The sequence below is a fragment of the Chamaea fasciata genome, unplaced genomic scaffold, assembly GCF_029207755.1.
Source record: "Chamaea fasciata isolate MVZ Bird 193981 ecotype frontalis unplaced genomic scaffold, bChaFas1.0.hap1 SCAF_2, whole genome shotgun sequence".
Taxonomy (NCBI): Eukaryota; Metazoa; Chordata; class Aves; order Passeriformes; family Sylviidae; genus Chamaea; species Chamaea fasciata.
In genome coordinates, this window is record NW_027094087.1 from 22,332,444 (window position 1) to 22,351,864 (window position 19,421).

General features: G+C 40.5%; 1 protein-coding gene across 1 annotated transcript in view; it reads right to left on the reverse strand.

Moving 5' to 3' along the window:
• The window catches only part of ZBTB20 (zinc finger and BTB domain containing 20), a 54,080-nt gene continuing 34,659 nt past the window's right edge, over positions 1–19,421 (reverse strand). Inside the window, exon 3 of the mRNA XM_066175257.1 lies at positions 1–19,421. This exon is cut by the window's right edge and continues 8,903 nt beyond it. The gene's annotated coding sequence lies outside the window, so the exon portion shown is untranslated.

Genomic DNA, 19,421 nt, shown 5'->3' on the forward strand with positions numbered 1-19,421 from the left:
CACGTTCTTTTGTCTTTTTTTTTTTTAATTATTCCTTCATATTCAAACTTCACAAACAGTGTGAACTTGTACAATACCTCAGAAAGTGAAACTTACAAAAAAAGTGCTGGTAACATTAAAAAAAAAAACAAAAAAAAAACCAAAAACAAACATCATTCTTAGCAACATCAATTACTCTTCCACACAAAACAGAAACCTTGTAAAATTTATTTCCGTATTTTTTTAAGGCGTAATACTTCCGTATAAAGTATATGCAAGAGATAAAACTTCACAGTATTCCAAAATGTCACAATAATAATAATAATAATATAGTATAATGAAGCGCTACAGTTAATTTTCTTTTTTTTTATTTTTTTTTCCTGTTTTAAATAACAAATACAAGTCACAGGTAAATATACGTGAGAAAAATACGAGGCTAATATTAAATGGCAGGTAAGGATACTCTCACTGTAAGAAAAAACTGGCAGGATGTGTGTATTTATTCTATATTTTAAAGCACTTGATAGAAAAGGCGTATGCAAGGTTTTTTTTTTTTTAACAATTTTCTATTTGCTTGTTTTTGATAACTGACATACCATTTACAGAGTATAATGAGAGAAAAAAAAGGAACTTAACCCCTCAAAACTTTCGACCTGCTCTTCACATCATCACAAACCGTGTTTCTGGAGAGATGCCTGTACAGCTGTGGGGTGTGTGTGTGTGTGTGCACAGCGGTGCGTGCGGGGCTGTGCGGGTGGGTGGCTGTCTCATCACACGGGCAGAGATTCATGTCTTGAGCAGGGACCTCTGCCACCTGCGGCCAAATCCTCAAGTCTCCACCTTAGCAGGACAATGCTCGAGGTCATCGTCACTGGCTGCCTGCACAAAGACTTCAGGATTTAGGCCTGGGTGCAGTTTCCCATTCACTCGGTATCTATTGACTGCTGGGAATTCCTTTGGCCCCAAGAAGAAAATGTCCAATTTTTACTTCTTACATCCGTGCACAAGAGCGTGTGCTCTCCCCTCCACCATTTAGCTCCCATCCGTGCCACAGAGCAAAGAGGAATTTCCATCTGTGTCCCAGCCAGCACCACGAGGAATGGGAATGCCGATGGATGTGCCTGGGTGCAGCGTTCTGCCCGTGCTCACAGCAGCCACTCGGCCCACGAGGAACAAAAAGACAGCAGATAGCATTAACACATCAGTAAGGTGCTCAAAGAAAAAAAGGCAGCTCCCACTCCTGGAATGGGAAGCCACATAAGGTGCTTCAAAAAGTTTTTTTTACTTTTTTTTTAATTTTTTTTTTTTTTTTTTCAGTTTCAGACATTTTAAAAAAAGGACTGATTGAGCATGTGGTATGTGAGAGCAAGGCCGAGAGTTTTGAGATTTCTAACATCCTCCATAAATAAGCGCTTCCTCAGGGCAGGATGCATTTTTGTTTGCTTGCTTTGTTGTTTTGTTGTTATCTTTGTGGTAGATTTGTTTAGATGCAATTTTATTTTCATATAAACCCCAAAAAAAAGTAACAAACCAACCCAATGTGTGAATTAGTATAAAAGTTTAACTGTGTTTTTGGGCTGAGTTTTTGTTTTTCTTTCTTTATTTTTTTTGCCCATTCATTCATTTAGCACCGTTCCTTTTTATTCTGGTTACAACCCAATTCCTTCTGTAATTATTGAATGTACAGAAAGGACCAAGTAGTTGTTTTTATTTTTTGTGATCTGTTTCAAGAGCCCAACCATAATTCCTCTGCTGCTGCTGTGTTTGTGTAGCATCTGGTTTCATGAGCTTAAGGAGAAAGGTTAGTCTGCTGATATTTAAGGTTGACATGTGTGTTTGTATGCATACTCATTGTTCTATACATACACACTGCATGGAGTACATTGGAACTGGAGATAAAGTCAACTGGGTTCAAACACATATGCACTGTCTTCCCCTATGTATTTGAAACAGTCTGGAGCTTTGATTTGATTTCTTTTTTTTTAAAGTGCATTTAAAGCAAAATAACTGGCATTCATATGCCCCACGGAAAACATGATTGCAGTGAAAAGCATGACCATGCTAAACTCCTTGGACTTGACAACACCAAAAGCAAATGGGGCAGTGACAGGCCTTGGTGTAGGCAGCTATTCTTGGGCAGCACCATTGGCAAGGAGGGAAGGCAGGAGGTGGTGGAAGGGAAATTGCTTTAGAGGTTGAATATTTGAACTGTTTTCAATTCTGACACAGTTGTGTCATTCCCAATATAGCTTCCTTTATGATGATTAATGACCTCTGTCTTATGGATGTACTCATCTGACTCTCCCTAGATCTGTCTTTTATTGTGTGTGTGTGTGTCCCAAGTGCCAGCATCTATTAGGAATAAGGCACTGTTAAAATTACAGTTTTACAAAAGATGCAAAATAATCCAACCCTAACAATCCCAACTGCCCATGCTGCTCTCCTCCCCCTCCTTTCCTTTTCTGGGGGGAAATATTGCATGTGATAAGAGTCTATTCTTATGTTCTCTAAATGCATCAAAAGTAGACTTTGGATAAATGTTTTAAGACCATCAGCACCAAAGATGGGTAGGAGTGCACCCTTCCTCTTGTATGTATGTGCACACATGCAGACTTGTTAACTGGGAGAGGGGGGAATAATGACACCATTCCCATGCTGCTCCTCCCAGGCTTTAGAGCCGAGCCTAAAAAATAAACTTCCAATACCCCATCCACAATGTTTACATTTACTGGACCATTTATGGAAGCAACTGAGGGGTTTTTCGTTCCACCGCCCAGGCGCTACAGGTTTTACAGGTGGATTTCTGGAAGGGCAAGCTCCAGGAAAGCCTGCATGGAGCTTCCTGCTCTGCAGGGCAACAGCACAGGTGGGTGCCCACCCCTGGCCTTGCCTGCTGGACAGACAGACACCTCTCAAGGGGCTGCTTTGTGCTGATTCTTACGATCAGAAAACTTCTCCAGCAAATTTGGCTCCTCCATGGAGTCAGGGACACTGGCTGTACAGTGTGCAGAGAAACTGGGTGGCAGTTGGATCCCTGTCTGCCCATGAGCGGCTCTGGATTGCAAGCCGCTTTTCCATTGTGCCAACGTGCTCTTTCCTCTCCATGGTTCTGACCTGGGAACAAGTGATGTTCCAGTAACTGGGTGGGGGTCATTTGCCCTAAAAACACTGCAGTCAGCCCATCATAATGTGCATGTGCTGTGGCAGCTAATATATCCTTCTTTTGCTAAAACATACATGAACTACCTTCCCTGTGCCAGGATCCCACTGGCTCTTCTCACTTTTCACCAAAGGCTAGGGCTGCCTCATTAAGCAGAGTAGAGTTGAAAATGAGAAAAGCAAGCAGACAGTAGGGGTAATAGCAAAGAAAATGTGAGACCAGACTGTCCAGCGTTTAAGTCCTAGGCTAGTCACTTTAGCCACCATCATCAAAATGGACTGAGATTAAAGGAGTCTAAACTGCTATGGATTGGGTTTTTAGAAGTGACACAAGCCAGCCTTGGGAGGGAAATGAGTTGCCTTTTTTTTCTTTTAGCGGTTTAAGTCATCTTGATAAGGCCACAAACTGCATTTGTCAATGTGACTGCTTGAAAATGGCATGAATTGAAATTGAGTGAGTGCTTCACAAAGCTATGGTTGAAATGGGAGAGAAGAGCCACCACATGCTCACTATGGCTGCACTGTAGGACATAGGAGCGTCTGAGGAGGTGGTGGTGGAGGGTGTCTCCTTGGGAAGACCTGCTACGTGTGGAAAGGGAAAGGAGCTCATAGGATCTCCCACCTCCCCTTCCTCTCACCACCACCTCACTGTTTTGCTGGACACCTATGGACAAGTAGCACTTCTAAAGAGCCTCCTTTTGTTGTCTCTCACATGTGTAAGTTGGGGAAGGGGAGGAGGCTGGTATAATTACAAAAGGGGAAAAAGAAGGCACATGATTTTACTCAGTCCTGACTGAACCCACATTTTGAAAGCAAGGGCAGTTTAGGTGGAGGGCAAAAAAGTGCTCAGTGGAGCGGGTGCTCACTGAGAAGAAATCTCAGGGCAAAGGAAGTGGGAGAAGAAAAAGGAAAGGCAGGAGAAATGAAGGCCACATTCAGCTTTCTGTCTGCTTGACAGTCTCAAGATTTGGCTGCATTATTGTCCAGGAAGGAAAAGAGTCTGGTTGGTCTCAAATGTAGCCCAGTTACATATCTCCAGTTTCTGTTATGGCTGTTGGTGTCTTCCTCTTTCCCTTTTCTCCAGTCCCATGAATACTTGGAGCACTACTTTAGTCTTTTAAGCCTGTTCTTCAAACATTGAGAACATGGCACACCTCTTAGGTCACCCTCAGCCTCTACTCCTCCTCAAATCCAGACCAGTGATCAAACTAAGTAGTGCTCCCTGCTGGTCACTCCCATTGCTGGGGTGCCCAAGAAGGCTTGATCAGCAATAGAAAATGCAAACCAACCTCATGGTTTCAGTGGGGTTGGTGAGTTGTTCACAAAAGCCACTGGCAGGATGAGGGCAAACCAAGGGAGTAGTTGACTGAGAAACAGATGTCATTTACAGAGGTCATTATGAGCATCACGTCTCTCAGTCACTTTTCCCTTGCACACTGCCACATCCAGGTACCATAAGTTTTCTGTCTCCTCCAGTGACTGCAAGCCTTTCTCATTCTTGTGTTAGATGGGAGAAGGAGTAGAGCTGATGGTCCAGCTTTAGAATTCCAAAACACTGTTTCCTAATTTTCCCCCAAGTCTCTGAGTCACAAAGGCATTCAGTTTCTCTCTCCCCCTCCTGCCATCCTCTCCAAATTTGCTCAGGAGATCATAAGGCAGAGTAATGAGAATTAGGATCACCAACAGCTCTATGAAGACACAGGGTGGTAAAATGCTTCCCTACAAACTCACAGTCCAGTGTTTGTGACATTTCATAAATAACTTTTTTTTTTTTTTTTTTAAGAATAACACAAGAACAATCCCTTTACTTACTCATCTGAAACAAAATAAACAGCAGTGGCTACAAACTTCTTCTTGTAACAATTACAAAAAAAATTCCCAACAATACAATTCCCCAACTTTTAACACGCGCCTTGAATGGTTTTATTAATGTTAAACCTCAAAACTGCAGCATATCCTTAAGGGCAAACTTTTCAATTAGTTTTTTCTTTCTTTTCTTTTTTTTTTTTTTAAATAATGTGTTCACCAAAAAGAAAAAAAATTCCACAAAACAGTCTTGTACCAAGAAAATGCATTCAAAAATAGAAAATACTACACAACAAAAATATGTACCCTTCCTTTCCAAAAGAGTCTTCACAAAAATGTAGAAAAATGCCAACCATTTCTTCCTTTCCTGAACACTTAACTTTCAACCTAGGGCACAATTATTTATTGACTTATAATGTCTGTTTTTGCATAAAATATGGAAGATAAAAACCAACTATCAGGACTGTGAAGTTACAAACAACACCTCATTATTCTCCCCACCCCACATTCCCTCCTTAGAAAACAAAACAGAGAAAGCCAATGTTTCAACAACTGATTGAAAGTCGTCAGGTTAGGGAAACCCATCAGCTGATATGGGGATTCGAAGATGCTGGCATAACAGGAAAATCATCTGTCTTTTAAAATGAATACTTTTTGCATTCATCTCAGCACGAGTCTCTGCCCCACTGTACTCAAATGACCAGCACTACAGAGACAGGACACTGCTGGGCACATAAAAGTCCGGGAAGAATTTGGAGCCAGGAGCCCAGGGACCACACGTGCGCACACGTGGCGTTTCACTTGCAAAGAACTCTTTCCATTTTGAAAGACAGAGAGGATGTTTCCATATGCCTTAAAAGTGCAAGGGCCATTTCTGGATCATAGTAGTTAAATACGCAAAAGTTTTACTATGCTTAATAGTCAAGTCCATTTTTCTGGCAAAGGCAAGCCAGAGATAGCTCGCATCAGTTCATGGCTGGGAGTGGGTAACAGCTGAAAGCTGGTAGGCAAAAAGTGTCACACCAAGGTGCATCCAGAACTGATTTATTCAGTGGGAAAGTGTTTTGCCTACCTTGAACAATGTTCAAGGGATATTATGTGATTAACACAGCCAAAAGACCAGCTGTTTTGACAGCAAAAAACTCTAGCAGTGGGGAGTTGGGTACTATGGGGAAAGGCAGCTGTATCTTGCACGCATGTGGCTAAATCCATCCTCTGTGTACCTCCTTTGACTTCATTGCAACAACATCTGCTTGCACCAGGGATGAATTTGCCCCATGTGGTTCTGGATTTTATGCCTGTTGGCCATGTAGGAGCCCGACCCTGCAGAACACTGTGCTAGAATACTCCAGATGGCAGAGCTAGGATCAGAAAGGCTTCTCTCTTCTTCTGTCTGAGATTGTTTTCTTTCTATGTCTTTTAAGGGATGCTTCCATAACAAGAAGGAAGAGGGGAGCTTTTTCTTAGCCTTTTCCACTGCGTGGCTGTGTGTTTTCCTTTTATCAAATGGAAAAATGTGTTTGTGTTTACTTCCAGTGCATTTTTTTTCTCAAAAATTCAAAACAAAAAAGGAAACTTTTCCCATCCTTCAAAAGGAAACAAAACCAAAACAGACCAATAAAGTACAATACAATAAAAATCAGGCATTATAAAAGACAACATGATGTGCAACAGCAATACCAAAGAAACAAAAATAAAATATATATATATATATATTAGGATACAGGTACGAATGAGCCAAGAAAGCTATCTAACCCCACTACTGGACGATTGGTAAGCATTGGTTAAGAAATACGTAAGGCTATTCTGAGATTTCTAACTTAACACAGTTAACCACTGCTTCTCTCACACCTTCACTTCCAAAATTTTTCACCTTTCACTCACTGGTCTTTTTTGTTTTGAAACTGATTTTTTTCCTTTTCATATTTTTTGGTCTACAGTAGAATTACATGTTAATAACAACAGCAAAACAAAAATCAAGCTTGTTGTGAGAGTAAGTTGGTGCCACATCCATGATGCAGAAGAAAGAAGACAGACAACAGAACAACCGCATTCAGTTTTTCACACACAAAGCATATTCAAGGGCAACAGCATAGCTGACCAAAACAAGTTTGGAGGGGCAAGCAGAAGAAGCTATAGGTTTACAACTACACCACCAGCCAGAGCCTGGTCTTTCACCTTTACCAATGTCCTTGAGGACAACAGTAGCTCAGCTGCCATGTGGCTTTGCCATTCCTGTCATCTGGAGCAACAGCTAACCTGACATCTACTTCACCACTAAATGCACACCTGGTTCGATGGAAAACCAAAAGGAAAAGAAAAGATAAAAGGCTCCTAGATGAGGTCAAGTGTTTCTCTTGGTCACCTTGGCTGGTGTGACAAGTCCTCAGCCAGTGTGACACCAGGATCAGTGAGAGAGGGCACGTGGCTGGCAGGTCAGTGGGGAGCAGTTTTGAAGCAAACTCAGACTGTCTAAGGTGATGTGACAGTCGCTTAGCCTCTTCCATTAGGGGAAAAGTGATGAACACTGACAGGTTACCCTGGGATCATTTCATTAGTATAAATTCTCTTAGTTCAGCAGGGATGAGAAAGCATAGGTTCTCTGCTACTTTTGAATTTCCTTTGTAAATGTCAGCATCGCCAGCCACCAGAAATGCATTCCCTACAAACTTGGCTACAGCACTGTGACTGAAGCTCCACCTTGAATCCTGGCATTTTCTTTTTCCTGCAGAACTTCTGAAACGTGACATTTTCCTCAAGGGTAAGCTCTGAAATTACTATAATGCTGAAAATATCACTAGCATTTTCTTGAACCATAACTATGCCACAGTCCCAGAAAAAACTCAAGTTGATCCTCAGTAGTGCTTGTCAACATTGAGGAAAGAACATACAGAAATAAGATGATCAAACAATACAGGGAAGTTCTGTTTTGGATCTAGCCCACTGGCCAAAGGGATTTTCGTTCAGGAGAAAAGGTGCAACAATGAAGCAGGATGACAAATGGAGGAGAATTACGGAAGTTAGTGTTTCTCCATCTGGAGAAAAAATAGGGCATTAATTTATGCGGCATCTCTAGTCAGCAACATATGTTTTGGCTTCTTAAAATAGACCTCAAGTTATCCTTGGTTTCTCAGTCAAGCACTGTCTACATGGGGCTATACTACCATGCTGGCAAAAAGAAAAGAATTTGTGCTATATTTAAATGCAGTTCCAGCTAAACTAGTTTCAAACTGACCATGTAAAAAGGAAAAAGTCACTTAAAAGCCATTGAAACTATTCAGTCACACTTATGCCCAGGAACTGGTGTGATTGAGCACTGTAACCGAGTGGGAACACAAGCTGGAATTTGGCTTCTAAAAAATGGTTTGGTTCCTGTTTACATGGATTAGACAGTTTTGTTGAAACTGAGTCACCTGGAATCAGGTTTAAATTCAAATTCAAACCCAGATTTAGAGCATGGCTCAAAGCCCACTTCTTCAGGTTGCAGTACTTCTAAAAAACTAGTGCAAATGGCATCTTATCACAGCATTGCAAACATGCAGTGTTCCTCCTTGTCCAAATATGGTTGCCATCAGGTCACACCACATGGGAGGAATATGCAGCAATCAGTCAGCTGGAACAGCTCAACCTACAGAAGTTCTTTATTTTACCACAGCAGGAAAGGCACTCTGGACACAGTAGGCTCAGTAAACCCTCAGCTTCACTTTTTTTACTGGAGCAGTCCTCTACTCCTCTTTGACAATGCAAATCCACTCTGACAGTAGCAATATAATGCAGCTGCCTTAAACCAGGAAACAAAGGAAAACTCACCTAAGCAAAATACAGGAGTACTGGCTCATGACATGAATTAACTTCAGCAGACAGACTTCATTTCCTCCCTTATAACAGCTCTGTAGCTGTCACGACTTTTATGGAAGCAAATGCCACTTTACAAAGTTAAGGTGCTCTCCTGCCTCTGTATTATGCTGGCTCTCAAATGAACTGTGCTTTTGTTGGGCATCCACTAACTCATTACTGGAAGTTAACCTTCCAGTGGTTTTCATCTTAGAGGGTTCCTGCAGATGGCAAAGAAACAGGCTGCATGTTCCACTGTCCTGCTTGCTTTCAAGGAAAGAGTCATTCAGTAGTTAATCAAACAGTACATCAGGTCGTATCTCCAGTTCTTCTCTTCCAGTCCTTTCAAGCCAGGATGGCTGTAATCTAAGAGTGGAAATCTCAAAGCTCACCATAACAACACATCCTTAACTCCAAAGTCTCTCCTGGTTCCAGACTTGTTCCTTCCCACCCAACACCTGCCCCTTGAGTACCACCGCTTTTCAAGTTCTTGACACTTTTGTCAAATGAGGCAGCCCAAGAGACTGAGCAGCAGCAATCTGCTTTGCATTGTGCACTCTGTGAAAAGTCTGTACTACCCAAGACTACTGTCTTGGTACTAGTGAAGCCAAAATAGCTTAGTCTCAAATATAAGCCAAAATTCAGGGCATGAGTAGATTTCTAGTCCCCCAATCACTCTAGCCTTTCTTAGCAATTAGATAAGTACCTCCCCTTTTTTGTCCATGAAAACCTGTGGTACATTAGGCAAGCGATCCCTCCACTACAGGACCAAAGCAGATGCACTCGTGTTTTACATTCTTCTCCCAGTTTCTCTACAGAATATTTTCCAGTATCCTTTTTACTATCTGGCTAAAGTTGCAATTATAGTCTTAATGGAAGAGATTCAACACAAACTTTTGAGAGCTCATAGATCACAAAGAGCTACAGCAGAGATGGATCTTGCTGCACATTGCTACTGTTTTAGTTTTTTCTCATAGTATGCTTGTTACAAAATTAATGACCAAAGCATAGGCCAATGCATCTTGACTGTAAAAATATTTTCCAACTTAGGATTCCACTTGGTTCCAGCTGAAAGCCTTCACAATGCTAGACCATCTGTTTAAGGAGAGAAATCAGAGAGAAGAACTTAAAATGCCAGACAGCACCTTTGCCTAAGCAGGAATATTCCTGTGTGTACTGAAGGTCCACACCACTCTTTTTTTGCCCAAATGTCCCTCCTGCTTCCTCTATGCCAAAGGCTTGACTGGAACACCTGTAATTGAGTGTTCAGGATGACTGTTTATTGCACTGTTCCCATAACAGCCTCGGAAAGACGTGCTTTATTTCAGTGACCTGCCCCTTTGGTAAAGTCTGCTTTGTGACTTCACTTCTTGAGCTCGGAGATCCTGCTTTTACTGAAGGGATGCTAATCATAGTCAAACCTCTGGAAGAGATTCCATCCAACAATGTGAGTTTTGACATTAGAACTGGGAATTTGTGTCTTTATGGTGAAGCCTTACGCTGGTTTACACAATGAGCAGTTCTCTTAACTTTCTCACAGCCCTGAAGAACACTCTCTGCCAAAGGGGGAGAAAAGATCTGTATCACCCAGAAACTTCTGAAGCCTCTTCAGTTTCTATTATAGTGCTTTGTTTATCTATTTTAACAGAAAGTATCCAATACAGCTGTCTCAGTGTCTGACTAGTTGCTTAAAATTAAGGTAACCTCATTTCTCTTTCAACCTGGTCAGGTTTATGGTACATCCCATTTTCTGTGCCTATCCCTTTCCCTTCTCCCTTCCTGCTTAATTGGCCCCTTCCAATCCCACCACATGTAAATACATTTCAGTAGTGCAATGCAGTGCAGTGCAGTCATACTTAGTGCAAAAATAAAAAGCCTTATCCAGACCAAAAAAGCACAAACTCCCTCCCCACCCCACCCAGCCCCCATGAAATCAGCTCTCAGTAAAAGTATATGAATGCCCCTAAACAAAGGGGGATTTGCAGTCTCCCAGCCACACCTTCACATGCCTTGCTTTCTCTCCTCCCAGTTGATGTGGAGATCTCATTAACAGACAGGACGTTTATCAAAAACAAAGTCAAATGACAGAAATCAGAAAGGAGACAAGCCATTGTTTGGGGGCTGCAGAAAGAAGAGAGAACTAAATGGATACAGCAAAAAACGGTCAGTAGTGGTTTTACACAAAGTCGTCTGATGCAAACTTTGCAAGGGTACACCTTGCAAAGGGCATGTGTGTGGATAAAAAACACTAGAAAGCCTCCCTGTTCCAAATATACAGTCCCTATTTTAACAGTGCCCAAGCTAAGGTTCTGTAGTGCAATCAACTTTTCAAAGTGGCAGCTCTCTGAGGCCACCCTAATACAATTGGACAAATCAACACTAACTTCAGTTTTCTCCTGCTCAGGTAGGCACACACGTGGATGAACAACTCCCTACTTCATCCTGCAAATACTTGGGGATATATATAAAAAGTATTTTTTTCACAGCCCATCTAGGGCTATGGAGGGAAAAGCAGGAATTTTAATGACAGGATTATAAGCTCTTAGGTACCTCAAAATGAAAACTTAAAAGGAAAATAAAACAAAGGTCACTAATTACAAAGGCAAGCAGGTTACTGAATCCAAATCAGATCATACCTCTCCTAGCCTATCTATCTCTTTTAACAAAATAAAACATCTGCCAGGGCTTGCTAGTTGTTAAGATATCACTTGGGAAAACAAAAAAGACTTTGGGTTATTCACCAGTTTGGAGGTTGTAACTTCAATTTGGACAGCCACAAGAGCCTCCATCAAACCCTTGTAACTACTGGAAAGGAGCGTGGGGAACCACTAAAACAGTGTAAGAGACCATAACAGGGAAGGAGGAGCAAGAAAGGGAAATGTATGGAAAATGGAACATATCAGGGCAATGCTGCTGCTGCTACACTACTCTCTTGTAATTGCTCAATATATAGAGGAATACTGCATGCTGCTTCATTTGGGCTCAGGCACATGCTTCCTCTTACCTTCTGCCTCTTCCCTCACTCCCAGTCCCTTGTTGAAGATGGCAGCCCACCCCAGAATGTAAATGAAAGCAAACACCAAGAGATAAACCAAATTACAAGCAAGAAGCAATCTTCTCATTTCTCTGTCTCTTGAGAAGATACTGTGTCCTTCCCTCCAGGCAGGTGCACTGTTTCATTCACATGCATAGAAACAAGGAAAGAACCTAAGAGATAGGATCTAAATAGGGCTGCAGGGATCCTGAATATCTTCCTTTAAACCAGAAAAATGCCAGGCTGCAAGGACTTTTGCTGTTAATCTTTACCAAGGAGCCTATAATGAAAAATAAAGAGCACATAATGGAATCACGAGGCATGGCAAAGGGACAGCACCTTAACCCACTGTCTCTGGGTGCCCGAGCATACATGAGACACAAAATGAGTAACACTTGCCAGGTGTTCTGTAAAGTCTACAAATTTCAATTTAGCCACTATAATCAGCAGCAATGATTTGTTTTGCTGTCCAGCCACATGTACTTCATGGGGGTCCTACCTTTTTGCTGAAATGCTGTTCAATGCTATCTGTTCTCCTGCACACCCAATGCGGTAGCATTTTTAAAAGGTCTACCAGAAAGTTTGATGTATAGTCTGAATTTGCAGTTATGTAATCAGATATTATAAAGAAACAACTGTATTTTACCCACATGAATATATGACTACAATAACAGAAAAGGTATGGCCAGAGCAATTCTGGGTAAAGCAGTCAGAAACCTGGAATCAACTCCAAATATCCAGTACCCAAATGCTTTTACAGTGTTCTGGCAATAGAAAAGTCACACATCAAGGGCGTAAATTAGGGAAAAGGGATTGCTATGAACCATGTCTCTACACTACCTGTTGTGGCTCCCTATTTAATTACTTAAGATAAACATACAATCGCCAATCAAACCCAAAGAAAGACTCAAAGCTGTTTAGGACTCTCTGAACAAAGCAAGTTCCAAGCCTTGTAGAAAGGGAAGCAATTGTCATGCTCTGCAGGACTTTTCTGAATTAAGTCTCCCGGCAAGAAGGAGACACTATATAACCACACAGCCTGGTGGAGTGAAATCAAATCTTGAGTCAGTTTTATTAGGAGTAAAAACTTTGGGCAGAAACAGGCTAAATTTTGGAGAGGAGTCCTGTGGCATCTTAAATAAATAATGCATATGACACGATATTTGAGGACTATAGCTTTCTGTAGGACTACGTATGCTTTCTCTGTCAGAGAAAATGGACTCAAGTCAACAAAAGGGCACGCGAGTCCTGCCTACCGAATTTGGCCCACAGAGTATTGGTCCAATCAGTTTTCAGGATTAAGCATGGACCTCAGTGATGCTGACAAGCAAAGTCGTGCAGGACAGCCTACCTGAACTGAGCAGCCTTTTAATATTATGTTTGACAAACAAAAGCTCATTATGGGTGGAGTGAACGGGAAACCACCAATTTTCCAATTCAACTACAATGGTAAAAATTTCTTTGAACCTGAACTTTGGAGCAAGGATCTAGGGAACTGACTGTTCAGAACATATGAAATTGGGAATACATTCCAGATTTAAAGGACTCCTATGAGTTTCACAGCAATCCAAACTACAACCTGGCATTATGACAAAAGGAAACAGGACACCCCAAAAGACAATGAAGATTGTTGAAGATATTTGTGAAGAAGTAATTCTGACTGCAATAAATGTGGTGACACTTCTTTCACCAATAAATAGGAACAACAAATTGTTTACAAGTTATTCGTACATTTAAAAAAAAAAAAAAGCAGCAGCAGCAACTGGAGATTCAATCTTTTCCTCTAAGTGGCACAGGTGAAGAGCAAATCCCTTGTATGGAATTCAAGCATCTCCCTCTCCTAGGAGGCCCCCTGTCTTTGATGTAAACACCCCCAAAGTGGGGGACTCCCCTCTTATTTAACCTTGCAGCAAAGAGCTTTAAAATCCCTTTCTGTCGCAGCACAGTAGCACAGAGCAACATTCTCCTAGTACAAGGTTCTCCCTCTCGTGGTGAGTGTTACCTACTTCAACTGTTGTGTTCCTCAAAAGCTGTACAAGAAAGAAAAGAAGTGCAAAAAGGAGCTGAATATAAATGCTGCCGACCACAGAAATGTGAGACCATTGCTTGCATTAGCCCTGGAAGTCTACTTGGTCAACGAGGAGATGGAAAATGAAAGTAATAATGAAAACCATATACTAGAATAAAGCTAATATTTGGACAGAGTCTTCCCTTGATGTTTATATCATTCAAGGAAAGTCGCCAATGCAAGAATTTATAGAACTGTAAAACTGATATCACCTCCTGTTTTCTCTCTCCTTAGAAAAGCGGAAAATATGCACATATGAAACGAGTTTCTTAGAACATTGCAATTCTCAAGATCAGTATTTCCTCAGAAAATGAAAAAGAAAGGATACATGTTCATAAAAAGCAAGATTTCTGGAATCACTAATGACTGTCTTTTATGTAGAAGATATGTTAAAATAGTGTTCACCAGCTGATTATTTCATTAGTTTCACTTTCCCTTAGGCAATTGTATCTGTACACACTGCATTCTAAAAGTACAATCTCTAGTGTGGATAATCTACCTGTTTGGTACCATCCTGTTTGTAAAACCACTTCTTAGCCTAAAAATATAAACTGTAAACTGTATAACATGCAAAATGAATTGAGGTGTTTAAAAAAGCATTGGGAAAAATAAAAGGCAACAAAGAAATTAAATCAAGAAACACATTAAACTAGTATTTATGCTAAATGAATTACTGAACCTTACAAAGGATTAGCAGGGCAAGTGTGGAATGGGTATGCAGCCATTTAAATGATCTGGCATTCTCAGTCAAGTGAGAACACTCTACAAAAATATGTATGTTTCAGCATTCAGTCAAAGGAAAAGGCAAAGAGCATGATCAGAAAATGTGGACCACTGAATCAGCACTCTGTTGCAGCAGCTAACTGGAATTAATTTGGGAAATGGCACCTGTTTGGCTTAATGGGACAAAGCCCATCCTTCATGTAATAATCTAGTTTTGTTACCTGCGTAACTAATATTGAGAGGATAGTCTCCTCCTTCCCTTACAAATGGGTATACACAGAGTAAAGAAAAGCCAGACTTAGAAACCACCGCTGGAAGACCATAACTTTTAAACTGCAAGTAGAAAGAAAAAGAATGTGGTAGTGGCCTCCACGTATGGGCAAATGGCAGATGTCAGGAGACTGTTGGCAACGCCGGCACTTGATAATTCCCATTCTTGAAATTCTCTTTTTAATATCCCAAGCTGTGGCATAGGTAACTCTTTCTCTCTCTTCTTACTCCAAAAAAACTATATAGATTTGCAGTGACACAGATTTGCTCATTCTCTGTGAAAACAGTTTGTAACTGATGTGACCGTCTCTTGTTTCTTCCAGTCTTCACAGTTAGGAGAAATGAGACAAAATTAATACCTCCTCCACAACCTTCATCCACTTGATTTTGCACATTTTCATTTAGGAGTGATATGTTAGCCATCAAAGTAATGAAGGTCAGCTGAATTAGATGTACCTGAATTAAAAAAGCATAAATTTCTATGCTCTCTTACTAATTTTGAACCAAGGCTTGCTGCCTGGACCATCTGCTGCAAGGTGAGAATGCAGAAGGGACACCCAAAGCCATGAGGCTTGGGTGTCAATCAGCTGTTCCTGGGCTATTCGGATCTAGATGTTGATATATCCTTAGTGACATCTTTTTCAGCAGTTTAATTGTTACCAGTTCTGTGGGGACAATTAAAACCCAGTGGGACTGACTCAAAATTCAAAATTCAAAACCAATAGGAATGTACTGTGAAGATGGTAAAGGGAATATTCACCTAGAAAAGCTTATGAACTGAAACTAAAACTTTCGGAGGTTATTTTCATTTGAAAAAGGGGTGTTCAAATGGATAAGTAAGGGTCCAATTGGAAAATGTTAATAGTGGTGGATGGAGGTATTTCTTTTTTAACTCCTGGCCACATTCTATATAGAGAACAATGTTTCTTCTACCCCATCCAGAGGATAGTTTTAGGAAATCTTAAAACTTTAAGGAAACAGGATTTGGAAGGAATGAAAGAGCACTTTCAGCATCTTTCTCCAAGGCTAGGAATGGAAAAGTCTGACATACACTTTTACAAATGAAATAACAGGACATTTTAGAAGAGAGCCTTATTTGTCTTGATTAGTAGTTCTTCTGATATGAAAGGGTAACAGGAAACAATCTCTAATTTTTTTGTAGAGCCTAATACTGTTTTACCTTTTCTTTAAAAAAAATTACTTTTCTACATCTTACTACATAGAAATTTTAAAAAAGCCTGAAAAAATGTTTGTAAAGACAATAAAGAAGCCAATAATATGAAAAAGCACAATAGAGCTGTAATAATTATTGGTAAATGTTTCAAAATAGCTGCAGCAGTTGATTGGGTTGTGAATGATACATGTGAAAAATTATTTTTCTACGATTGTAGGCAGATGCAAAAGTTAAATGATTATACTATGTATATATATTGATATAGAAATGCTATATATATTGTGTACTGTATGTTCTAGCTTTCAGAAATACTGTATTGTAGTGTACTGTACTTAACTAAGCAGATCTAAATAGCAACTTGTCATTTTCCACAAAGTCACTAGTACTGTTAACAAAAACCAAAAAGTCTATTTTCTCCAGTAAAAGAAATACATACTGTTACAGTCACAGACATTTTGACTATAGAGAGACAATGTACATTTAACCAAAGGAAAACCCCAAATCAAAATAAAAATCTCACCCAAAAATCAACCAGCCCAAACTGTTGCATTATTGTCTTATTCAAAAGGGGAAGGGATATGCCACCAATCTAAGAAGAAGAATATTTACTCACATTTTTATGACTGAAAATGAAAGAAAAAAGGTATCCTACTAAATCTTTAATTACCCTTTAATTACCCTTTCTGGAACAAGGAAAATCCTCTAGTCAGGCAAAAGACTTAAAAGAATAAAATGCTATTTTCAGGGCTAGCATGATACCAAAATAGGCAGCTATAGTTAAACATATTCATCCCACTAACTGAATGGGTGCAAAACGAGTTCTAGAAATCCTGCAGCTCTCATGGATTACATACTGAGTAATCTTACTGATCAATTTCTTCTCCTCCTGAATATCTACTGATCTGCTAGACACACTAACCACAATCCTGAAAAGATTTTGGCAAAGACCAAGGGAGAGAATGTCACTTGTAATTTGTTAGTGACTGCACATTTGAAATGGATTACTCAATCAACATGTTTCAGAGTACATGAGGTGGGGAAAGAGCTGTTTGACATGGTGCTTTGGAAGCTAGCGACTCCAGACCTAGAATATTTTAGAGCCTATCAATATATTGTGCTGCTAACTATTTAAACGCTTGGTAATTTTTCACTGCTCTTTTTAAGGGAGCAAACAGACAGGTTGTTTTGCTTGGATTTTATTTCTTTGCCAGGTAAACATGTTGAATTTCAATGGAAATGAGTGACTGAATTCAACAGGATTGTTCCAGGGCTGTAATCCCCCATGGATGCCTCTCTCTGCTAGTGAAGCCTGCTGAGATGGACTGTTCTATTTATTATGTGGCTGAAAGACCACATAAGGCTCTGGGAGGCACACTTCAGCCTTCCCTTCAGAATGGGTACTCACAAAAATGTCCTGGACCAAATTTGGGGGTCACATTTTCAATGAGGGCAAACATTTAATTTGGGCAAACATCCAACTAGGAGCATCTGGCTAATAGAATGCTTTTTATTAATGTATGTGGGCATATATATAGTATGAATAGTGTACTTGCTTTCCATTAGAGTCATGTACTAATGCTCCACAGTTCATGCTGTAATCCTTGTTTCATCTAAAGTCTTCCCTGCGTCTAAACCATGCATGTCCACACACTCAATTAGCAACCTGTCTGTAAAGCCAGGAAGAGATAATGGCTCTCCCTGCACATGCACACATCCACATGCACACTCAGACATACAACTGCACGCACGCACACACACACACGCGCGCCATATAATTTAATTTTACTCAAAGATCCCATAGGTACCGACAGCCTATGTGACAAATGGAAAGTTAAGGACTAAATGGGAAAAATTAAAAGAAAGTTGGGCAGTTGGGTGAATGTAATCCTGCTTCTTGAATGTGATGATCTTCTCTAATCAAGTATATATTCAACAGTGAGGGCTGAACTTCTAGGGGGCTTCATATGGTTTAATGAAGAATATGGCAATATCCAGGGGGCAAAAAGAGAAGCAGCAAAGTGAAATAGAAAAGGTTCCTATTTAACATACAGATCTCAGAAAGGCATCTATCCATTTTGTAGGAAAAAGTCCTCAGAAAGATATCTGCTGTTTTGTAGGAACAGTGTGGGAATACAGCTTAGAAGCAGGACTCAAAGTACTGCTGAACTCATTACAGGAGTAGGTGTACTAGAGGGATACAAGCCCTGGCAAGTTGAGGCAAGACCCTGAGGGAGGAAGAGATCAGGGTGCAAGACTGTACAGGCCTGTACAAGTCTGTACTAGCCCATAGTTAAGTAATGTTACTAAGAGACATAGATATTGTTGTTATTATTATTATTATTGTTATTGTTATTATTGTTGAAAGGTATATAAACCGGCAGTTTGTTCAATAAAATCAGCTTCATGATACAAACCATGGGGACCCTGTCTCTGCAGTCGTTGTACAAACAGGACACTGCAGAATCAGACAGTTGAGCACAACAATAAGTACCCAACTGAACTCTGCACGTCCCTCAAGTGCCACTGTGAACTTGGTAAAAAATCACCAACAAGTCAGCAGCAGGAAGACTGAACAATGTAGAAGTCTTCAGTTCTGTCTGGAAAACACCTAAAGCAAGCAATGCTTTGTTTCACTGGTTGCAGATTTTCCAGCAGGAAAGGCTCTAATGGGGAACTCATGGAAGCATATGGGGTACTGTAATACCTAAACCCTATGTGACGGCGCATTTATGAGGGATATTTGGGGTGTGGCTGCAAGGGTGTGAAAGAAATTTTGCAGCTCAAAGAGGGCTCAGGTGCTGATAAAGTTTGAATGAGGAGTGAAAACAAGAATGCCCCTATGGGCTGAAGTGGGTAGGAGTTCGCACATGTGATGGGATATTGGTAGTTCTTTTGTTTGTGTAATGGTATTGCTGCAGCAAAAAGATTTTTTTTGGACTATGCTTTTCTTAAAAGGAATCACAGCTAAACTATTCAAAGGGGCTATATTTATGTGCAGTGACATGCATGCAATCCCAAAAGTGCCAATACAGGTTGTACTGATAGAAATTCAGAACAGAATCTGTCCCTTGAAAGCTGCTTTTCACTGGATTTTCTCTCATGAATTTCACTGGCATTGGAGAGGCTGGAGTCAAACCACATAGCCTTACCCCCATATTATTAATTTGATTTAGGAAGAGCATTTTCCCTCCAGTGTTTTACAGGGAGCCGATGCCAACCAACCAATCGAAAGTAGATCACTTTGTAAGAGGAACAAACTTGGGAGCTGTAACTGGAGGTAAGAAACAGCAGAAAAGCACTATCCAATATGAAGAGACCACTATGCCTCACTAATATTCCTTCTTCCCTACCCTTTCAAAGAGGAAAACACAACG